The sequence below is a fragment of the Trichomycterus rosablanca genome, chromosome 19 (genome assembly GCF_030014385.1).
Source record: "Trichomycterus rosablanca isolate fTriRos1 chromosome 19, fTriRos1.hap1, whole genome shotgun sequence".
In the NCBI taxonomy this organism is placed as follows: domain Eukaryota; kingdom Metazoa; phylum Chordata; class Actinopteri; order Siluriformes; family Trichomycteridae; genus Trichomycterus; species Trichomycterus rosablanca.
Genome location: NC_086006.1, coordinates 23,939,076 through 23,945,119, shown reverse-complemented (window position 1 = coordinate 23,945,119; position 6,044 = coordinate 23,939,076). Strand labels below are relative to the sequence as shown.

Genomic DNA, 6,044 nt, shown 5'->3' with positions numbered 1-6,044 from the left:
CCACAACCATGTAAAGAGGAATAGTCCGATATTTCTAACATTGTGAAAGGAACATGTCCATAAAGACTTACTAATAAATAAAAACTAATTTTTACATTTTAATTTCATACTTCCTTTTTGTATTGTACTGAAACAATTACACCTTCACACAATCACACATTAAAGTTCATAGTTAACTGATACAAATCTTAAGCTGTCATCAAATGTGAATGGACCCAATTAACTCACCAGGCAATTAAGAACTCCCCATTCACCTTTGTATTCCAATTATACTCTAAGTATACCAATCACAGCATCAGCTCGGTCATTCCTGGAATTTCTCAAAGCCACTCTTTGTCTCACCTGTCATCTTGCTGAACTGTACCTGTAACCTCTATCTGAATCTGGTCAGCTAAACACAAATACCATTAAATTGCAGCTTAATGGAATTATAGTGTTCGGTCTTCGTGGAAGTATAGTGCCATCTCAACACATGATGACATCAACGAGCAGCCTAGCAACAACCTCCGGACTGTTTAATAGCTGTAGCGAACTCTGAAGGTGGTGCTCTCATGTCAACGCAGAGAAATCACACTAGACCATTGATAACATAGCTCAAAATGAAGCTTCAGGAACAGGGTAATTAGTGCAAGAGAACAGAAACAGAAAGTGTGCAACAGAAGCATGCAACTCAATGTTTGATTTACATCATGGTTGGATTTACTGTCCCTGCCCAGAACTAAAGCCACAACTGGAACCAGCGAAGCTCTTCTGTTTGCATTGATCTGGACAGTCAACACACTGTACCTCACTGCCAGTAAAGCTAATTTATTTGTTTGCCCAAAGCCTCCTGATGGGGGTGATTTTTAGACCAAAGACTTGTGTGTTTTAAGAGCATAAAGGAGGGCTTGAACTTAAAAAGACATGATTGGTAATAATTTTTAATGGTGCCGTGAGTGAACTAAGAGTCCTGCAAAACTGTGCAAGACTAACCAAATGCTCTTGTGGTTTATTTGGGATTTTATTCCTGACCTTTACACTGCTAGTGTTTATGTTGTAAGATGCTCAAACCACAGGTACTAAAATGCCAGAGGTTACTCAGTGCCTCTTGGAGACACTAAGCACGCTCTGCCTCAACAAACAGCCATTGTGATGGTAACATTTTCAAATGGCATGCATGACTGGCCAAAAGTGCATTTAAATAAATAAAGGCAAGTGGAATGAAAGCCAGTGCGCAGTGGAGCTGTATTGGTGGCCCAAAAGTCTAAACGTAGACCAATATATGTATTAAAATTCAGTTAGCTAGTATCGCTTAACATACATGTGCACCCCCCCCCCCCCCCCCCCCCCCCCCACACACACACACCCACCCACACACACACAAACACACACAAACACACACACACACACACTTAAGTTGATATGTTGTAAATCCAGCTTTCTGTTTTGGTCCAGGACACTCCAATCAGACTTAAATTGGGATAATCCCTAACAGTGATTAGGTCATTACCTTGGATTAGGGGCCGGCTACAGGGACTACGGCCACCTAAAAATAGAATAAAAACTCATAAAATCCCCAACATTCCAGTAGAAACTCTTTGTGCTTTGATAAACCAAAACTATTCATGCTACTGCAAAAACAGACCCACATGTTTAGCTTTTACTCTGAGGAACATTGTATAGAGAGGTCAATAAATCACTTAGTTAAAACATCCTGATGAGGGTTGTGGTGGGTCTATAACATACCTGAAGCACTTAGAGCAGGGAGGGAGCACATTGCAGGGCATCTTACATTTATCACTTCACTCATTTACTTGCACCTAGGGTTAATTTAGAGTAGCAGTCTACTTACTGTCATGTTTTGGGAGGTGGAATGAAAGTAAAGTCGTCTACCTGCAAGAAACTCATGGAGACATGTAAAAACACGCCAAAGTCCTTAGAGGTGATTGAAGCTAGTGTATATTTAGAGGCTTTCTTAAATCAACAGTGTTTTCTTCTAAGCAAAAAACAGGAACACACCGATCCAACACTGACCATTAGACTGACACTGACCTTGTGATTAATCTTGTGATTAATCTTGTGATTATTCTTGATGCAAACTGTTTTGAAACAAAACTGGACCAACATGTGACTGGGATGATCCGTCCGTCCATCCCTCCATCTATCATCATTAATACTGAGAAGAGATGTCGAGTTGCAAGGTACTGGAGATTGGTAAAGCTGCAGCACTGCTGAGAGAATATCTCCATCTAGTGGCTAAAGAAAACTGAAGTTTAATTATTGCCATGATCACCAAAGAAGTTTTATTAATCAATGTATTTATTCATCTTTAATGACATTTTAATCAATGTATCTATTAGTCAGAAAGACTGGGCACATAGTGGAAATACACATTGGACAAGGGACCATTCAATCACAGCTCAGAGCAACTTATTTGAAGACCTCAGTGCCATGGTCTGTTTTGTTTATTAGGATTTTAACGTCATGTTTTACACTTTGGTTACATTCATGACAGGAACGGTAGGAACGGTCATTACACAAGGTTCATCAGTTCACAAGGTTATATCGAACACAGTCATGGACAATTTAGTATCTCCAATTCACCTCACTTGCATGTCTTTGGACTGTGGGAGGAAACCGGAGCATCCGGAGGACGGACGGACGGACGGACACACACACACACACACACACACACACACACACACACACGGGGAGACCTCAGTGCCATGGAGTGTGGTGGAGTAGATCACCAATATATTCAATTTAAAACCTTAAAAACAAATAAAATAACATAAAACAAGCATAGAATCATATAATGAGCAGAATGCCAGAATAGGAGAGTTAAAACTGGAGATCCCTGTCCTCAATGATAACCCCACATTTGTTTTAATTACACTAAATGAAATTATCCACAAGACAATTATAAAGATGCAACAGTACAGACAAATTAGATTCATGTCAAATAGAGTTAAAGATCTTTACATATTTACAATTAGATGCTAGATACAATTAGATTACAATAGAAGTATTGAACCCTAAGGGACTGTACAGCTAATGGAAGAGACATTCTAATGAAATTAGACATTTACCCTGTCAGCATTGTCCTATTCAGGCCTACCATTGACCAAAAGTGGTCAATAGGAAGGTCAAAATTAGTAGTGTTAACGGCAGCAGTTGGCAAGAGTTGGACTGAGGTTAAATGAACATACACCAGGGAATGGTGTGTGGACGGACTATGTTGAAAACCAAACAGATACTAACGCACTACATATCTGCACTAGAAAGGGTATAAAGTGAGTAGCTGCTACACCCTGCCTAGTGCACTACAAATAAGATAGACCGTGATTTGGACTATTTATAGTTAGCCAGGATTGTAGCTGTATTTCATTCTGTGTGGGTAAAAACAAAGCAAAACAGAACGAAACAAATTAACAAATATACAATTTCTTCCCTTAAACCAACAGTTTGTGAGGCCATTTACACTAAGCTTTAGCTGCTTCCAGTCTAAACTCCTTATTATGTGGTGTTTCTGTTATTTTGTCCACCACCTGTACCTACCAGCCCAAACATACGCCAGGGAATGGTGTGTGGTCGGACTTCTGTTGAAAACCAAACAGATACTAACGCACTACATATCTGCACTAGAAAGGGTGTAAAGTGAGTAGCCTCTGCACCCTGCCTAGTGCACTACAGTTTAGAAGACCGTAATTTGGACTTTGTATGGTTAGCCAGGTTTGTAGCTGTATTCCATCCTGTGTGGCTAAAACAAAACAAACAAACGAGCTAATACACAATTAGAGACTAAAGTCATTCCCTTTACGGAACAATTTGCTTTTAGTTCTGTTTTGTTTTTATTATTAAACCAATCCTATTTTACATGAACGATAGCTAGCTGAGTTAGTTAGCATAAACAGTGTTTATCCCGTTTGCTTGATGTGTTTGTTAGCGGGCTGTACAGTTTTCACCATAGCCATTAAACGGACAATTACATAGTAAGTTAAATAAATAGCTCATATGCTGTTACTAGTTTGAAAGCGTGTATGTTCACCTCTGGTGACTAGGCGGTTCCATGGTGTAATGGTTAGCACTCTGGACTTTGAATCCAGCGATCCGAGTTCAAATCTCGGTGGAACCTCGTCCTTTTAAACACTTTATAATTCAGTTATTTCGGATTAGGTTTGTAATGGAATGGCTGAAGCTCTGCGATGGGTTGGCTCCTTGTCATGGTTATTCCTGCCTTGTACCCAATGTTTTATAGTGAAACCAGACCCACTTCGACCCTGACACAGCAGATGATGAAAAAATACCCTGAATCTGGATGTATTTTTGGTTTATTGTCCTGCTTGAACACCAAACTGGTAGCAAGATTTGAAAAATTTGAGGTCATCTGTGTTCCTTCAGTTTTCACAAGTGCACTTGTTCCATTTGCAACAAGAAAACCTCAGAGCATAACACAACCACCTTCATGCTGGGAGGTCATTTTGGATCAGGAGCCTCTTTTATGTATGGTTCTCGGATTGGATCCCACTATTCTGGCCTGTGATAGGCACAAAAATGAGGGTGGGTTGGGTGAAGTTACTCCCTGCTTATACATTGTTTTGGAAGGGGATGTCCACCAAGTTGATGGATAGGTGTCCACATACTTTTAGCCATACAGTGTATGTATTAAACTAAACAGATTTCTAAGAGTACTTGCAGTTCTTTAGTATGACTCAGTAAGTAAGTAAGTCTCAAGGTGAAAGTCGAAACTAATGGGTTTAAAAAACTAGAAACATAATTTTAAATTCTGAGCTTTTAAAATACAGTAGATTGAAGGTCTCTTGTGAGCAGAGTGCTCAACTACATAATGAGCGGATTTCTGTCCTTGGTGCGAGCTTTGTTTGCTCAAGCACGTTATTGTTCCTTCACTCGAGTGTCCGAGGGCCATGGGTTCTAAATGCTTTATATCCTGCTGGGGTCAAAAGTTTATGTACACTATAAAGGTACATGTACGTCATGGCAGTCTTTTTTTTTTTTTTTTTTTACATCTGAGAGATAAAGAGGTTTTTTTTTTTTTACATCTGTTCCTTTTCTAAAAACGTAAAATGAAAAATTATGAAAAAATCAAAAGATATGACAACCTGCTGGGTTAGAAATATTAAAACATAATAACTAAAACACCATCCTCTCTATGAAGTATGTTGGCGATTGTACAATTTCATCTCCATGTTTTACCACCACTTTACCCTGGTGAGGGTCATAGTAGCACCAGTTATAATGGAATCACTGGGAGCAATGAAGTAACACTGGCCATTCCATTTCATTGCTGAACCCAGTAATTACCTGACTTAAAACTAATAAACGTCATTGTACTTAAAACCAAAGTGTATTGTGTATTTATAAGCATTTATTTATAAGCATTTACACAGATGTTTACAAAACATTAGTGCTTAATTAGCTAAGCCACTACTGACAGTTTGATTATTAGCTTTTTGCTAATTATTAGTTATTGTTGCATTTTGGTTGAATTTTGACCCATTGATCCCTCAATCTTATTTTATGCACTTGACTTTAGTGGTCCTTGACACTCAGTGGTCATATTTTGTAAATTTGTGTGGCCTGTTGCTTTGTGGCTGAGCTGTTGTTGATCCTAAATGTTTCCACATTATAAGAACAGCACCTATGCAGTAACCCAGGCAACTAACATTAATCAACTGTAAAACCATTAAAAAGATGGCATATTAATGCTGAAGATCATTCATTCATTCATTTATTCGTCTGTTTTACCACAGCTTTATTCTATTTAGGGTCATGTTGGGAATGATTCACTGGGCAAATGGTAGGAAACACCTCAGACAGGTTGCCAGTCTATCACAGGGCAGGTATACATAGTTAATAATAGAAATCCAAAAAAAATAGAATTCAAAATAGCATTGGCAAAGGCACAGGATAAGGCACCAAGCATTTCTCAGATTGTAATTAATTCAGAAAATATGGAAGTGGAGAAAATATGATGCTAAGACACACAATGCCTAGGTCAGGCCACACCGACTTTACCAACTTTGCTAAACCACTGACCGCTGCTG

General features: G+C 38.8%; 1 non-coding gene across 1 annotated transcript; it reads left to right on the top strand.

The window, feature by feature from the left end:
* Nucleotides 1–4,042: 4,042 nt before the first annotated feature.
* Nucleotides 4,043–4,114, top strand: trnaq-uug (transfer RNA glutamine (anticodon UUG)). The gene has a single exon. It is a non-coding gene; the product is annotated as a tRNA-Gln (tRNA).
* Nucleotides 4,115–6,044: the final 1,930 nt, after the last annotated feature.